General features: G+C 35.5%; 1 protein-coding gene across 5 annotated transcripts in view; it reads left to right on the top strand.

Moving 5' to 3' along the window:
- Positions 1-18,653, top strand: part of LOC121472168 (translation initiation factor IF-2-like) — a 96,401-nt gene that overhangs the window by 8,464 nt on the left and 69,284 nt on the right. Inside the window, exon 4 of one of the 5 annotated variants that reach the window (XR_005982788.1) lies at positions 16,168-16,405. The exons of 3 other annotated variants lie outside the window; for them this stretch is intronic. The gene's annotated coding sequence lies outside the window, so the exon portion shown is untranslated. Of the gene's footprint in view, positions 1-1,739; positions 3,068-16,167; positions 16,406-18,653 lie in introns of those variants that run through there. One more of the 5 variants, XR_005982787.1, reaches the window with a different exon arrangement.

Here is an 18,653-nt window from a genome sequence, read left to right as displayed (position 1 = left end):
GTAAGACCAGTTAAGAGCAGCAACCTTGGCTGGTTTGCTTTCCGTTGCATCCCTGCAGCCCTGAGGAGTATCTTGAGCTTAGAATGTGCTCAGTAATTATTGTTAACTGAGTTTCAGGATCAAAAAAGTTAAAGCAAGGATTTGAAAAAGCAAACACATTATAACAATGCTTTTCCCCTTTATTTTTATCTTATATCGACAGGTGTGTTGTCTCTCTTTCGATAAACAAACCTGTGTATACACGAGAAGTACAGTAGGTCCCCCCAGTATATCAGGGAGCGTAAACATCAAATTCTCTAAAAGACCCCCCAAAACAATCACTGAAATGATTCATTTCTCTCATCCCCCATAGTCAGCGTGTATGCAGGCCTTGATGGTGTCAGTGACCCGGGTCTTGTACCTGGGTGTTCTCCAGGACTGACCACGTGGCTCCCGTCTTGTAACCCAGGGTGACTGCTCTGGCTCCTGTCACTGCAGACGTGCTTCAGCAAAGGCAAAGGCAAGGAGGGCAAAGGGAGGGTATTGCCCTTCCCTTTAAGCAAAGGGCTTTACAGCTGCATGTGACATTTCTTTGCTGCATTTAATTGGCTATCGCTTTGTCACGTGGTCACACCAGTGGTTTGCCAATGTAGCGCTTGACTGTGTACCCAACTGAAGATTAAAGAGCTGTGTTATGCAGGAAAGAAAAATAATAATTGATGTTTCAACATTCCATTAAGTTCCTAAATTGATGGTGAGGCCATTGATGTGGGGAATACATGATGGCGAGGAACTGATTAAAAAAAATAATTCTGTGAAAATCGTATCATACATGCAGTTGAGGACCTCTCGATGGTGCTATATATTCTAGACAAGAGAAAATAACATTAGAATGTAACTGTTGACAGAAATTAAAGGGAAATTTGGAGATAAGGGGAAATCCATTCCATTTCTATAAACTACTACTTTCCATAGAGCTCTTACAAGTTTTATAAATCCGTAACATTTAACCTCAAACTGTTGTTGAATGTCAGGGCGATAGGTAGAAACCCCAAGATAAACCATTTCACGTTGGCATTCGACTATATTTTTCCTTCACGACTCAACTGTTCCACGTAAACAGCACTGCCGGCATTAGTTTGCGTTCAATATATGACTGGTCTGAGTTTAAACTATTGGCCTCATGGACAAAAAATTAATTTTTCTCCCAATGAACCAGCTCACTTCAAAGAAGTGACTTCTGTGTATTCTTTGACGTTTTCTCAAGGAAGATCCTTCGCTTTCCTTAGAAAAGGAAAGAAAAGCACAGTCATGACTTCTCATGATAATGTGCAGGTGTAATGATGAACTAATTGAAAACAATTTACCCCTTCACCTTCTTCCCCCCATAAGAGTGTTATATAGCAAATGACCTTGCGTCTTGAAAACTTATATCCTAATTATCACTGATTTGATTTCAGGACACTAAATTTTAGGGGTACTGGTCTGTGATCTACGTTGTGACACAGACATTTATCAACTCCGGCAATCCCCATTAGCTCCGGGATCACAAGCCCTGTTGGGAAAAGTTCTCATTACTATAGTCTAACCTTTATCATAAGTCATTAAAAAAAAAAAAAAAAAAAGGAGGGGGGAGTATGTGCATCTGAAGCATACTATGTTGTGTGGAGTCTTCCTCTTAATTTTAATTCATGTTTCAGTATTAACTAGGAGCTACTACTCTGTCCAGTAATTTGATTTACTCTTTGACTTCGCCTCAGAGCCGAGAGTCTAAACGCTGTCCCCGAGGCTACAGAGCACTGATTCCCAAATGCTGGCCTGGATCAGAATCACCCGGAGGATACAGGTTCTGGACGCCCTCCCCAGGGTTTCTGACTCGGTAGCTCCTGGATAAGGGCCGATAATTTGCATTTCTAGCAAGTTCCCAGGTGATGCTGAGGCTGCTGATCCCTCGTCTGGGACCACATTTTGAGAGCATTACATCAGCACAGCCAGAGTTCTGGCTGCTGCAGATTCCTTCTCTGAACAGAGCTACTGTGTCTAAGAACTCCAGAACTGAAGTGATAAACAGTCCTCTCTTTAAGGGCTGAGAAGAGATTTTGAGTGAAAACATTATCCATCATGTACACACCACATAGCTATCCTCTGCTCGTGTAAGCTCACCGCTAACCTTTGGGTCAAATAATGATGAGCATCAGATAATTTCAATGAGACATTTCAAATTTTGTCTTAAATGACATAAAATGAGTCCTTAAAAATACAATGTCTTAAGTAGATAATTATAGTGAGACTCCTTGTAAGGGCACTCATAACCCTATTATATCACATCAAAATATAATATGAATGTTCTGAAATTCGGTATCAAAGTATCTGACACATGGGTACAGTTACACAATATGTTTTATTAAAATGTAAGAAAACCATTGTCATAATACGGAAGAGTTAGGGGGGTATAGAAATAAACATCAAGGCCAAGTTCAAGAGTTTGGGGAAAAGTATTTTTATTAATTAATTCATTTAGAAAGGGAGAATGCACACCCCAGCAGTAGGGAAGGAGGGAGGGAGAGAGACAGAGAGACAGAGAGATAATACCCTAACTGGTCGCGTGCACAAGTAGGGAGGGAAAGGGAGAAAGAAAATCTTAAGCAGACTCCGCTCCTAGCGCACACCCTATACCACGCTCCATCTCACCACCCTGAGGTCATGACCGGAGCTGAAATCAACAGTTAGAGGCTTAACTGACTGAGCCACCCGGGAGCCCCATGGGAAAAGCATTTAAATGGTCAAATAAACAAGTTAAAAAAAATAGCTTTTGTGATAGGAAAATAGAGTGAAAAGAATGAAAGAAAATAAGATATTTTACATGCTCATTTATTTTGCTGAATGCTTTCATCGTGTCCATTAGTAACGGGAAAAAAAGTTGCGATTTCATTAAGCCATTCTTTGCAGGATTCATTTTCTCTGAGCAGCTGTGAGAAAAAAAGATCTTAGGTGAAGAAACCTATTAAGTTTTCAAATGATTAGGATTTGTTTTATAGGTTTTATTTTAATGCATTGTTCTGTCTCACATTTAAATTTTTTTTTTAGATTTATTTATTAGAGAGAGAGAGAAAGAGAGAGAGAGATAGAGAGAGAGAGCGCATGAGTAGGGGGAAAGGCAGAAAGAATCTCAAGCAGACTTTGCGCATGGCACAGAGCCTGCCATGGAGCTCCATCTCATGACCCATGAGATTGTGACCTGAGCCCAAATCACAGGGCAGTCGCTTAACTCACTGAGCCACCCAGGAACCCCTTCATGTTAAATTTTATATACACACATAAAATAGTGTATAAGTTGAGGGTAGTGACCTACAAGATAATGGTAGAACATGACAAACACATTATATAAGAATTTAAATCAGCGTGTATTTTATTTTAATTAATGTACTTTATTGTTTTAGAGTATTTTTAAGTTTACACAAAATGGAGCAAAAGTACAAAGAGTTCTTATAAACCCTTTTCCTCGGCACACCGTTACCCTGTTATTAATATCTTGCCTCGCAATATCTTGTTACAACTGATGAACCAATACTGATCCATTATAATGAACAGATGTCTATATTTATATTAAGGTTTCCTCTGTGTTGCACAGTTTGCTGGCGTTGACAAACGTGTCATGTCATGTGTCCACAATCATGGTATCACCCAGAATAGTTCCACTGCCCTAAACATTCACTATGCCCCAAGTGCTCACCCCTCCTCCTTACCATCAAGTCCCTGGACACCGTTATCTTTTCCTGGCCTCTATGGTATTGACTTTTCCAAAATATCACATAACTGAAATCATAAGGTATACAGTCTTTTCAAATTTTCACCTGTCAGTTAACAGTAGGCATTTTAAGTTTCCTGTAGGTCTTTACGGCTCGTTTCATCACTAAATAATATGGCCCTATACTGATACGCCCGTTTGTGTGTTCATTTACCAACTAAAGAACATCTCGGCTGCTTCCAAGTTTTGGCAATTTTGAATAAGGCTGCTATAAACATTTGTGTGCAGGTTTTTGTGGATTTCAGTTATTTTGGATAAATGTCTAGCCGCATGATTGCTGGATCATATGGCAAGGCTATGTTTAGCATTGGAAGAAACCGCCAAATTGTCTTTCAAAGTGATATTAACATTCTGCATTCCCACTTGCAATGAATGTGATTCCCTGTTGCTCCACATCCTCGCCAGCATTTATTGTTGCCAATGTTTTAGATTTTAGCCATCCTGATGGGTGTGTAGCGGTCTCGTTTTTCAAATTATCAGTTCCCGAATTACATGATATTAGGTGTGTTTTCATATGCTTATCTACCAACTGCATCTCTTCTTTGGAGACATGTCCAGATTTTGTTATTATTTGAACACCTTGTTCGATACACAAACCAAAGGCATAGGCGTCACAACACCCAGTTTCTGGTCTTGGATTTGCCATTTTCTTCTCATAGGCTCTCAACGGAAACTCAGATTCAGAGTGTTCTTGTGTCTATTTCATGAGATTGTTCTAAATATCAAATAAAGATCATTGCAAAACTATCTGCTTAAAATCCAAATGAAAAAGGAGGGTGCTTTGCTTTTAAAGCCACTCTATAATAATTACTCTACAGTGAATTTCTGAAATCCTCCTGCCAAAACGGAAATAAAATTTGCTGAGATTAAGTTCCACTCATGTAATCATCCCTCATGTTTTAACAAGAATTTTAAAATTTGTAATATATATGTTCTATGTAGAGATAACTGTAATAATTTCCATAAATCGCCGTGGATTTAACTGTATAGAAAAGATTAAATAATTAATCTCTCTCATCTTATGGGAAAGTCAGTCATCTCCTAGGAGAATATATACCTAATGAAATTATACTATTTAACTGATGTACCGATGTGCTACTACTGGTATTTGCTTTGCTAATGAAATTAAACTTTGTCCCTTCCAGAAAATGGCTGAGAGACAGATTCAATTTATTTTTTCATGGACAGTTGCAAATTTTGTTCGCATAGAATAAGTTTTGTGTTCTACAAATCAGGGAACCAGCTATTCATATTACACATTCTAAGTCTCTTAATCTTACTTTTCCCTATATAATATTTAAAGATATTGTTTAAAGATATTGAAGAGAGTTATAATTTTAATATTTGCTTCATCAAGAAAAATGACCAGCTTAAAGTGAAGTCATAGAAATCCCATGAACTACTGGTCCTCTCTATTTTATTAGGAAATTTAGCTGGATATTACCCGGGCATAAGCACATTTTGCAGGTGCTATAAATCAATATCCCACCCTCAATAAATTTAGCGCTGCCTGACGAACTTGGCTGACATCCTTTACATGTATTTGTTTTTTTGTTTGTTTTTCCTTTTTTTTAGGATTTTATTTATATATTTATAAGAGGAAGGAGGGAGGGAGGGAAGGAGGGAGGGAGGGAGGGAGGCACCTTTACATGTATTTGTATCTAAATATTTCTGGTTGCTGTCCAAGTGTCTTGTAAAAAGAGGTTTAGAAAATTGTTGCTTCTCCCCCATCCCATGCTGAAATTAAAAGAAAACATGTACTCTTTCAAATAGTCATCGCAATACTGAAAATAATAATAATAATAATAATAATAATAATAATAATAATAATAAAAGTCAAGCTTGACTCCCATGAAACTCCCTTTCAACCAGTCTAGATCAGAAAGTCATACTTAATACCCACACCAAACACCACGATGCTGGTTCCAGAACCCAATTCAGTATCCTGGTATCCAATTTTCTTCAAGTGAAGGGATGCATGAGTATGAATGACGAGACTTTTATGACTGTGGGCCTAAGAAATACTGCCATGGCTCATCCTTCGTGAAATGTGACATTGAGAGAAATGATTGTCCACTGGAGAAGCCATATTCGTAACAGCAGCAGCTGAATGAGCTAAGCAGGTAACGGTTAGCAAGGGGAGGGGCCGGAGACAGCAGGAAGTTCTCCAAGACCACTTCTTTCCTCAGCCTTCCGTATGGCACTTTATTCAAGCATCTGGATCCTTCTGTTCTACCAGGAGCAGCAGGACTTCCAGTGGCAATTGAGATAAGCAGGCAGTAGAGTGGCAATTGAAATAAAAGGGAAGTGCTGTCCGTTGATCGATAGCTGTAGTTGAGTCTGAAAGGGTGACTTGGAGTTACTTGTGCTGCCCTAAGTGGCACTTAGGACTAGTGAGGAATTATTAAACGTCCATGAACAAACCTGGGAGTCACAGAAATACGTAGAATAGTGGGAAGGTTCTTGCAACTGTTTGGACAGAAATGCAAATGTAAGCGTGACCTCCTTTTGCCAATGAACCAGGGAAGCAAGTGATCGAAGTACGTATCATAGAGATCCAAGCATTTTACCAGATAGCAACTCTTTTCTCTATGGTTTATATGTCATTCTGGAGTCTCTGGCCTCTTGGGGATTCTATCAAAGAACTGATAGTATTACTATTATGTTACATTTGAATGCCTACTGTGTAGTGTACATGGTGCTTAAAACTGTATATGCATCATGTCATTTAATCTTCACAATAACACTAGAAGTTAAGCAGCATTAGTATTTGTAGAAAAACTGATATGCAGATAATTGGTAAAGTTATGATTGGTAGCCTAGAGCCTACATCCTCAAGTACTACAATCATATCTCAGAAATGATCTTCAACATCACAAAATATTGTCAATATGCTTGATAACTTTTAGTTTGACATCTATTAATTGATTTCATCACTCTTCATGTCAATACCATCCTTTTCCCAATATATATAATTATACTTAATGGCAATAGATTATTTTCGAGAGAATACACACATACACACACGGATATGTTGTTCCAAACTAGCACTTGTATTAGTTTGGATTAGTTTATTCCAGAAAACCATACATAAGAAAAATGCACAGGAATAAACAGTATTTGATTGCAATTTAATCAGGGGGTTAATTTCAATAGATTCTTATAGTTGCTTTTTGATCACATAAAAAGTAAGAAAACCCTTATGATTTTGCAGTTACTCTATTGATTCACAATAAGATGGACAATTTCTGTTTTAAAAATTGAACAGTATTAAATTAAAATGAAAGGGCCACATTAAGTCTTAATCAGCAAAAAGTATCATAATCAATATATAAAATAAATTTAATGACCTTGTCTTACATCCTATGGAGAGATTATTTATACATAGGATAGCATATTTCATATGTTGAAAAGCTAAAGTGCCACTAAAATACAGAATGACACAAAGAAGAGCAGCTTATGTTGGCTACACAGATAAATCAATTCAGTTAAAGCCCAAATGCTTTACACTAGAAGCATTAATTTGAGTATTACCACTATGGAAAGATTTTTTATATGGCCAGAAATAAAAAGGCAAGTTTACTACATTGTCTCAGTTTCTAGTTTTCTAAATTTCCAATTCTACCCAGCTGCTCCTAATGGAAAACATTTTTGTGATTGTACTATTGGAAATAGGTACTTAATTGTGTTATCAGAGGACAAAAGTAAAATTGCATGTTCACAGCAAGTCATAAGTAATAACAGGATCACGACCAGTCAGAAGATACAAAGGCCGAGAGACTACTTAGAATGAAGGGTTTTATGGCAAATATAAGGAGTTGGTAGGTTTGAGGATCTACATCTAGGAAATGCAGGAAATTTGATTAGGTGTAAAATTAGGAAGGCATGATAGTTTAGGGTTTGAATCGAAGGACTAGAAATCCATCAGTAAAACGGAATAGATAGGTCTGGAATATCCAGTTACGTGCGCGCTGAGAAGTGTCTAGAATGGTAATGGGATGGCAGGGCAGGGAAAGGAGAGAGAGTGAAAGGCATCTGGGAATTTGATTCTGTTGAGTAGATCTGAGATTCCTTCCTCATGGCTGTAGAAGTGTTACTAAAAAGGCAATAAAGTTCTCACAGATTTAGAGCCGAGGGTAAATAAAGATGCTAGATCCTTGCAAACTTATATAAATTCTAAAAGCTCTCAAGTAAAATGTGATCAGCTGCATGACTTCCCCATTTAGTGTAGAAATAACTAGCACGTTTACTGTAATGGAATACACGAGGAGCAAAGTGTGATGGGTGTGATCTCTCCTCCCTTTGTGATTGTGTACACGGAAGCATAGAGATATTCTTTACAAGTAAACTGATGTGATTGATAAGCTAAATGACTGATCTCTCGTATTTCCAATAATACCTGAGGTACTTTTCAAGTATTTGTTTTACACTATTTGCCAGTTTGAGGCTGATGGGATAGACACCAGTTTTAGCTGCAAAACACTGTTCAGATGAGGCCTTATACCATATAAGCTGATCCAGGTTGAAGCTTGGGTTTGGGACCTCCTTGAATAAAGGGCTGAGCATTCCAAAAGTTCATTCCTTTTTTTTTTGTTTGTTTTTGTTTTAAAGTCCACTGGTTTAAGAAACAGAGAAGGATCATCAAGGAATTGTTGCTAGGCTGAACAACGCTCATGTTATCTCATATCCTAAGAGGTCTGTATATTCACCATGAGATAAAACATTTAATAAGAAATATCACAGTGCTACTTATTTTTGTTTGTATTATTTCGCTTTGTTTTTTATTATATTTAAAAATTGGTAGCTAGACTTCTTCTGTACTGAGAGGCAGCAGTACAGCAGCAAGATACTGAAGTAGTAACCAGTTATTTAAAAAGAAATCTTGACCAGGGTGCCTGGGTGACTCAGGCAGTTAAGCATCAGACTCCTGATTTTGGCCCAGGTGAGGATCTCAGGGTTGTGAGATGGAGCCGTCTTCCCCTTCTCAGGGTTTGTGCATGCATTCTCTCTCTCTCTCTCTCTCTCTCTCTCCCTCTGCCTCAAAGTAAATAAATAAATCTTTAAAAAATTAAAATAAAAAAAATAAATCTTCTGGGGTATGTTGCTAGCTCAGTCAGAAGAGCATGCAGCTCTTGATCTCAGGGTCTTGAGTTCAAGCCCTATATTGAGTATAAAGATTAAATAAATAAATAAACAAACAAGTAAATAAATAAATAAATAAATAAATAAATAAATAAATAAAAGCGAACTTTAAAAAAAAAGAGAGAGAGAGAAAATCCTGATTAAAAAAAAGAAGTCTTAAGCCTCTGAAAAATTTCAAAACTGTAAGAATGATATTAGTAAGGGACTGAGAAATGGTCCAAATGATCAAAGGCAGCACTGAATATTAAGATACTTTAATCAAAATAAATTTAATTTTTCACTAAAAGTAATTAGAAAATAATCACCTGTAATGATACACTAGTGACTTGGGCTTCAAATGATGCCACTACACAGTCCAGAGGTTATTAGCAAGGAAGAATGTTCCAATAACACATAACTCGGTTGTCATGCCATTTATTGGAAAGATGAAGGAGCATATGAACTATTTAACTGAGATAATTTAAATAAAAATTAAAGCTAATTAAAATAATGTATCACCCATACACAGGCACACCACATAGAGAAAGAGCAAAAGTAGGCAGAAAAAGAGCAGTAAGAAGGTTCAAGCTAGCACAGGAGAAGCAACTGGATTCCAAACCATATTTTCCATACAAATGTAATAGATGCAAAAGCTGCCGAGAAAAATCATGCATTAGCCAGGTTTGATGGCTTCCATATCCTGAAAGGAACTGACGATGAAGGACAGAAGATCTAAAGCCCTAATCGTAGGGCTTTGAGAGTTGGTCAGTTTCCTACAAAATCCTAGAATAACAAAGAAAGTAGTAGATGAATGTGGATATTCAAAGCAATGCAAAATTAATATTCATTAGCATATTTGTGGTGTTTGCATATAAGTAAAACACACAAAATAAGAATAAAGAACAAATTGATTCAAGGTAGCAAATGAATTAAATATTGAGTCACAAAACTGACCGGGAGGGTATGAAAGAGTATTGATTTACCCCCAGTCTACACCCTTGGTTTGGATGAAAAAGACTCAGATTGCACGGCCTAAGTTAATAACCTAACCTACAATAAAATAATGGTGAATGACATTTTGAAATTTCCAGGATGAAAAAACAAAGTATCTACAAATATCTTCCAGCTAATATCACTCTGCAAATAAAAAGGAAAAAAGTTTGTCCTCAAATTTTCCTTGGCAATGCTGCATAAACTCTCAGAAGTTATTGTTTTCTTAAATGAGAAAACATTTTAACATATAATATTTTTATATAAAGACAAAGTATCATTCATGTAAAATGGGAATAGAAAGCCATTTTAATTTATGCAATGAACATCATAGCTCATTTACTAAACCAGAAATACAAGGCAACTTAATATTTAGAATCATTTTTTTTAAAGAATCAGACAATATATTGCATCAAAAAGTCAAATGCGAATATGCTTTTCATATCATGCAACTTCATCCCTAGGAGATTTGCTAATGGAAACATCATTTATATACAATCTAATTGCTGTTATGGAATTTAGGATATATAGTTTGGAAATGATTCACCTACTATCATTAGGGATTTAAGTGTTCTAGTTAAGTGAATTTTCAATACCCTTAAAATTCTAAAAAGTCATTAATTTTAAATATATTACATACTCCACTGACTTAGTAAACAGAGTATTCTAATAAAATTTGGTATGTTAATAAATTTAGAGTTGTCATTATGAATATCAATTAGTATGCTCTATTACAGTGACAACTTAGGGCTGTGTGTTTAAGACCTAATTGTGAGCTGCTCTGTAAGATGTATGCACTTGGGCGTATTTGGTGCTGGATGTGAGAATCGTTTCTAGTTATGCTGCTCCCTTAAGTCCACTGTCAATTCAAGATGGGCATGTTGCTTCCTCTGTTCTCCTCAAACCTACTGACTCTAATTCTAAGAGAAGAAAAAAAAAAAAACTAACGGGTTTCACAGGCAAACAGGAAACTGTTATCTTTTTAAAATAAGTTTTCTAATTCTAGAATAAATTTTAATTAACAGAAAAATCGCAAAGATACTAGAGTTCCCATCCACTGCATACCCAACTTATTATTATTATTATTATTATTATTATTATTATTATTATAACATCTGACATGTGGTCTTTGTGTCACAATTGATGAACAAATATTGACACAGTATTAAATAAAGTCCACACTTTATCCAGATTTCCTTAGTTTTTACCTGTGTCCTTTTATTATTCCAGGACCCTGTCCAGAATATCATATTACAGTTATCATATTTGCCTGTCCTCCTCTTGGCTATGCTGATACCATATTCTGGTCGGGTATTTGGTAGGATATTCTCAATTATGGTTTGTCTGATGTGTTTCTTCTGATTAGACTGGGATTATGGGCTTAAGGGAGGAAGACCGCAGTGGTAAATCGTCATTCTCACCACATTTGATCAAGGGTACATGCTATCAATGTGAGTTGGTCACTGTCAATATTGACTTTGATCCCTCGGTTAGGGTAGTGTGTCTCAGGTTTCTCTATTGTTCCTTTCCATACTCTGCACTTCAGTAGGAAATCACTATAAGAAGCCCACACTTAAGGACTGGGGATTATGTTCTATCTCTATGAGTGGGGAGTATGTACACAAATTATTTGAAATTCTTTGGCATGGGAGATTGATCAATTTTTCCATTTATTTATGTATTTATTTATTATTTATGAGTATGGACTCATGGTTATTTATTTTGTACTTTGCTTTTAATCCAATACTATTTCATATAATGTTGTCCAAAGTGGCTCCCAAAATTCTCTTGGGAGCTCTTTCAGTTGGCTCTTGTGTCCCTTTGGCATATTTTCATCATTGCAGGGTTGGTTTGGGATTTTGTTGAGCCCTTCTTTGCTTTCTGTGACTCTAAATATTCCAAGTTTGTCTTGTATTATTTGCCATTGAAACCCTCACACCAGCCATTCCTCCAAGATTTCTGTTTCCTTTTATTGGAGGATGGTAATTAGAAAGCAAGATCTGAATACTATGTGTGCTCACTGCTCCTGGGATGACATTGCTACTAGGCTCTCTCAGCTGACAGAGCAAGGAAATAAAGGGGTGTATACTAAGCCATGTAGATACAAATACCTGTAAACAATTCTACAGTAACCATTAGTATCTATATTAAACTAACCACAAGTTTATATTGATGTCTCCAACTCTAATAGGTTGCTACGTTGAACTTTTTGGTTATTTATATCCTCCACTCCAACCAGAAACTTAGTCCCATCCATTTACTTAGTTGTTAAATTCCATTTTTATATATTTTATATATATATATAAATATATGAATATATAATTATAGTATATATATAATGGTTTCAGAGTTAACATTTATGTCATAAAGAAGTATATCAACTAGAACACAGTGTTTATGTACAGTTAATTATGCCTTCAGTCTTAGAGAATAAATTTATTTCCAAAATTATTTATGTAAATACTTCCCTACATGATTTCATGAGTATTTTTCGTACGATTATAATACGAACATATTCCTTTGTCACATCAGACATTCCATCCTGGCATCTCTAACCTCCTAAACGATGTATAAACTTCACGCACTACGGTTCACTCTGTGTTATAGAATTTAGAGACAGACAGCGTCATGTACCCAACATTAGTATCATGCAGAATTATTTCACCATCCTAAAAAAAAAAAAATCACCTGGGTTTAACCTATTTAACTCTTCTCCCATCCAAGCCCCTGGAAACCATTAATATTGTCTCTATAGCTTTACGTTTTCCAAAATGTCAGATAAATTGAAAGGTACAGTACTTAGTCTTTTCAAACTGGCTTTTTTCACTTGACAATATGCATGTGAGATCCATTCATTGTCTTTGCGTGGCTTGATATTTCATCCTTTCTCATCATTGAATAATGTTCTATCGTATGGATGTATCACAATTTGTTTACCCATATACCCACGGAAAGACATCTTGGTTGTTTCTGGGTTTGGGCAATTATGCATAAGGCTGTTGTTAACATTCTCATGCAGGCCGTTGTGTGCACATATGTCTTCAAATCAACTGGACAAATAGCTAAGATTATTCCATAAATGTCAATTAATTCAAGTTGATTGATAGTGTTGTTCTAGTCTTCTATATCCTTACTGATTTTCTGTCGGCTTGATCTATCAATTACTAAAGAAGGGGTTTTGAAATCTCCGAACTATAAGAGTGGATTTATTTATCTCCCCTTTCGGTTCTATCAGTTTGCCCCACATATTTTGACACTGTGATATTAGTTGCATAGATGTGTAGGGTTGTCTGTCTTTTGGGATAACAGATTTCTTTGCCATTAGGTAATGCCCTTTGTCATCCCTAATGATATTTCTGGTTTTGAAGTCTGTCTTGTCTGACATTAATACATTTTTATTTATATCCTTTATTTTGAGTTGTATTGTCATATTATGTCATTCTCTACCTCTTTACTTTCAACTTACTTGATATGTATAAAGTATATATATCATATATACTTTAAGTATATTCTTGTTTTTTTTTTACCACATTGACAATCTGTTTTTAAATTTACTATTTAGATCATTTGTCTTTAAAATTATTTTATACTTGGGTTAATATCTAACATTCTTGTTAGTGTTTTCCCTTTGTCACATACACTTTTAGTTTTTCCTCTTTTCCTCCCTTCTCTGGTTTTATATAGCATTTGTATGACTGCATTTTATCTTTTCTCATTATACTGCAGATATTTCTTTCTAATTCTATTTCCAATAATTACGACTCCAGTGGTAAAACTTTTCTTTTCTTTATATAGATCTCATGCTTCTGATCTATGCCATATTTCTTCTGCCTGAAAGCTTATTTTACCATTGCTTGCAGGTAAGGTCTGCTGCCAATGAATTCCCATAGGTTTTGTTATGTCTCAGGAAGTTTTTATAACTCTCACTTTGAAGGATAATTTTACTTTGTAAAGAAGTCTAGAGCAGTGGTCTTCTTTCATTTCATTTTCTCCTTGCTTGCCTAATATCTTGTAAGAATCCGACTATAACACTTACCCTTGTATCTCTATAAATAAGCCTGCCCACATACTGCTTTCAAAAAATTTTTTGTCATTGTTTGTTTTTTTTTTTTGCAGTTTTTCTGATTATATGCCTAAGTTTGTTTATTGGTATTTATTTTACTTGGTTATGTTCTCTGAGATTAATGCACCAGGGATCGGCTTGGTGTCTGTCATTCATTTTGTAAAGTTCTCAGTCATTATTACTTCAAATATTTTTTATGCTCTTTTCTCTCTTTGCGCTCTTTCTGGTGTCCTAATTACATGTAAATTACACCTTTGGATATAACTATCCTACAGTTCTTGGATGTTCTACATACTTTTTCATTATTTTTTCTATATGCATTTTAGCTTGGGAAATTTCTATTGACCTATCTCCAAGTTCATTGATTGTTTTGTCAACTGTTCTTAGTCTACTGATGAAACCCATCAAAGACATTCTTCATTTCTGTCAGTTTTTTTCATTTCTAGTATTCCCTCTTGATATTTTTTGTTTGTTTGTTTCCATCTTCCTGCTTACATTGCCCATCTTGCATGTGATCTATTTTTCCAATGGAGCTCATAAAATATTTTTCATATTTACCTTATTTAATTTTTCCTAGCTTCTTTGAGGTACACTTGATAAAAAAAAGTGTATATCATTACTATGTTCAACATGATGGTTTGATATATCTATGTGTTAATTACCACAACCATCCTAATTAACACATCCATCACCTCACATATTCACCATTTTTTGGTCTGGTGATATCATAGTTACTTTAAATTCTCTATATGATAATTCCAAGATCTGTGTCATATCTGAGTCTGTTTCTAATGGTGGCTTTGTTTCTTCAGAGTATGCTTTTTTTCTGGACTTTTTGATATGTCTTGTGATTTTGTTGAAATTCAGGCATGTTTGTAATATCCAGGAATCAATGATATTAGGTAATAGCAATTGAGGTAAATAGACCCTTAGTTGAGCATTTATGTTAATATGGGTAAAAGTTGGGCTGTTTAATGTTTACTGTAGCTAAGGGTACTTCTGAGGACACTATTCTTCTAGTGCCCTTGGTTTTATCTCCTTTCCTCATTTCAGAGTTCCCTGAATTCTCTTCCTTAGAGAGAGTCTGTATCTTGCAGTTATTTCAACTATAATATCTTGCTCTTACGCATGCGCTGTTGGTGTGGTGGGAAGGTGTGTACAAGGAAAAGAACTTCTTTAATTTTTCAATTAAATCTCCATCTTTCAGTGGACCTGTGTTTCAGGGAGCTGACCTTTATCATATTCTCCAAGCGATATAGAGTTTTTCTCCTTCTCTCCACTTTATTACTAGGCTACAATCTATTTTCTCAAAACTCTTCCCTTGTTGACTATTGTCTGCCCTCTTCTGTGATATTAGAAGTGTAAAGGGGACTGGGATGGGAGACATGCCCTTTTCTAGCTGGCACAAGCCTCAGGTAAATTATTTTCCCTTGTATTTCACAATTATTACTCTTTTTCTCCCTACACAAGTTCCACAAGGATATCTTTCCCCGATCTTTATCCTGAGAAACTGATGGGGTTGCTGGAGATAAGGCCCACAAAAGTCTGAGGGACCACCTGAGACTGGAGGTCCCCAGGAGTCCCTCACTATGAAGCTAGTCTACACGCTGTCACACTCCAACCTTTTGCGACAGTTACCATCTAAATGCTCCTGACAGTTTATGGGTCAAGTGCCTTTTTCTCCAAGTAAGCAAATCTCAGCTGTGACCCTTTGAATGCATCTCCCTCTAGTTTTCAGGGTGACAATTTGCTCTGCAACTTCATTTCTCTGACGGGTCCAAGAAAAGTCAAGTTTTGTTTTGTTTCTTTTCGTTTAACCTTATTATGAAAATTGAGGCATCAAGTTCCACAGTTTACATATTGGAATTGAAGCAAAAAACCTGTAATGTTTCCTAAGATTCAATACCATTTTACTGGAGTGGCTAAGGTATATGTATCATGTGGTTGGGGTGACCGACCTGGGTCATGGCAGCAATGTTTAGAGGAACAGGGACAGGTGTTAGGGCACTTCTAAAGTCTTTTTATTACATTTTTAGATAATAGATATTCTGGAACAATGAGGGTTACTGAAGTCTAATCATCAAAAACATATACTCTAATGGAACATATAATTTTATGTAAAAACTTATTTCTTTTGCCTGCAAAGAAACTACCTATGAAAAATTAAAGATTCACAAGGGTTCTTTTTGTTTTTTTTCCTAATAAGGCCATGAAGACTTCCAGAGACGTGAAAAGCCACTGGCTGAAGTTGGCATATCTTTCTTGGATATCAGTTTTCCTGGAAATTTTAGTGAAATCCCTACAGTAAAGTAGAGAAATATTACATACTACAGGAATACAAAAAATAATGTAAACATTAAATATAAGACACAAGCCTCAGTAAGTCCTTTGCTTTGAGATGTGCCGCCTAGATCGCAGTATAGACTTTCTTTTCCTTTGTTATTAAGGGCCCTTTGGTGGAACTTTTATGAAGTTCTTAGTTTATAAAATTAAAATAGTAAAGTTCTTGAGACATTATTTCTCAAATGAAATTTCTTAAATGCTTCCAACTACTCTCTCCCTTCCTCTCCCCAAAGCTGCTTTATCATTTGTGCTGTATTAAGAGAGTGGGGCATATAAAATTACCTTAGAATTATTATTTTAAAAAGCAAAAAATAGGTATCCACATCACTCTTTCCTTTTTACCAATTATTCCTGTTAAAAGCTTTTTTTAAAAAAATATTTTGCTTAGAAGTTCATATATTTTTTTTTACTTTTTAATTTTCAATTTATTTTTTGTCCTGATGCAACTCAACAGAAGTATAAAATGCTACACCCAGTGACACCCCAATTGAGATGCTCCTCATTTGCCCTGGAAACATAGTTCTACCCTGTTAGAGAACAAAAGTAGAGTCCTTGAACTTTTTGCTTTCTACAAGAATGTAGTAAAAACTTTCTTGAATTTTATCTACTGAGGAACAAATGTAAATGGTTGGATGACAGGAACAAAAACAGGACACTCTCTTCCTGGTATTGTGGTACTTTTCAAAAAGATTCAATTATCGAACTTTTTCTATTTGATCAAAAGAGATATGTGATTCATCTTTCTTTTAGTTATTTCTTGCTCCTTATTATTGATGAAATCTGGGAATGGAGTACTCTGTCAGTATCCTCATACCCAAGTCTTCAAATAAATTAGAAATTATATTGGTTTTTATAAACCTGGATATGTCTAATACTTTATCTAATTTTTAAATTTTTTTCATTTAACTTTTATGTTACCTTTAAAAAGTATAATAAAATCAGTTTGTGCTAAAGAACAGTCTCCCTAAATATTTCAGACTACTTACAGTCATGATATTAAAAATTACACAACTATTTGTACACAAGATACATTCCTCTTGAAGAGTGACCTTTCTTTATGATTTTAGATATATTTAGAAGTTTTAGGTTTTCGTAAACTAATCGGTGTGGCAGTCCTACGATTGGATAAAGCATCTGTGAAATGGAGTTCTAGAAGAAGCAAATTTCTAGTACAAACCCTTGGTAAAAAAGAGATTAGAGCTCTTTTGCATGTGTTTAGAAGTTATAAATACCAGGATTATTTTATAACAAAATTTACTGAATTTTACAGGTATCAATGACACACATAAATGATTGTTAAATTCTGTTCTGCATTTTACAGATACTGGGGACTTTCTCTGAGCTATAATAGACATAATGCTAAAAGAGTCATAAAAAATAGGTCTATGTTCAGCAGATAATAAATTGAGTTAAAGGGTTATTATTTGAGTTTAAATGGTTCTGCGAGACACCTAACAATAATATATGAAGGGAATGCAACTGAATCTAAACTGAATCTAATCATGATGGGTTAGAACTGGGGGGAAATACAACTTTGGAATTCTTTCGTAAGACCAGAAAAGAATCTCATAGAAGAAATGAGGATTCCACCCCCCGCTCCCCAACCACCCTGGAGACATGGCTGTCATTTCAATCATATTGATTTTAAAGGAGTGTTAAAGCTGATAGTTTTTGATGTCAACTTGGCTAGTCTATAATTCTCAGTTATTCAAGCACTAATCTAGATGTTGATGTGAAGGTATTTTGTCAATGTGATTAAAGGCTGTAATCAGTTGGCTTTTAAGCAAAGGAGATATTTTAGCTAATCTGGTGGGCCTGGTATAGCTGAAAAGCTTTAAGAGCTGGTCTGAGGCTTCCCTGATGAATACATCCTGCCTAGAGACAGCAGCTTCAGCTCATGAGTGCGCTCCAGCTTACCCTTCTTGATGGCCTGCTCCCTGGATTTTGAACTTACGTAGCCAGAGCCATAATTGCTTAAGTAAATTTCATACAATAAATCTCTTAAGAGGCATCTCCTTCTGATTATCTTTTTCTTGCTGAGCACTGAATGATACACTATCAAAATAAAAGAAAAATGTAAGTGGTAAATGAATAAAGTAGTGTAATCACCATAACAATGAAAATATAAAATTGCCACATCCAAAAGTTCCCCTGGTCCATCTTGGTCACCCATCACTCCCACAGCCAGCCTTTAAAAACCGTTTATCTGTTTTCTGTTCTTAGAATTTTGCCTTTTCAAGAAATATTATAAATGACATTGTACGAGACATCACCATTTATATCTGATTTCTTTTACTTACAATATTGCATTTGTGGTTTATTCTTATTATTGTGTTTATTTGTTCTTTC

The sequence above is a fragment of the Vulpes lagopus genome, chromosome 11, assembly GCF_018345385.1.
Source record: "Vulpes lagopus strain Blue_001 chromosome 11, ASM1834538v1, whole genome shotgun sequence".
Classification (NCBI taxonomy): domain Eukaryota; kingdom Metazoa; phylum Chordata; class Mammalia; order Carnivora; family Canidae; genus Vulpes; species Vulpes lagopus.
The sequence above is the reverse complement of the archived record's forward strand: the minus strand, read 5'-3'. Positions and strand labels throughout refer to the sequence as shown.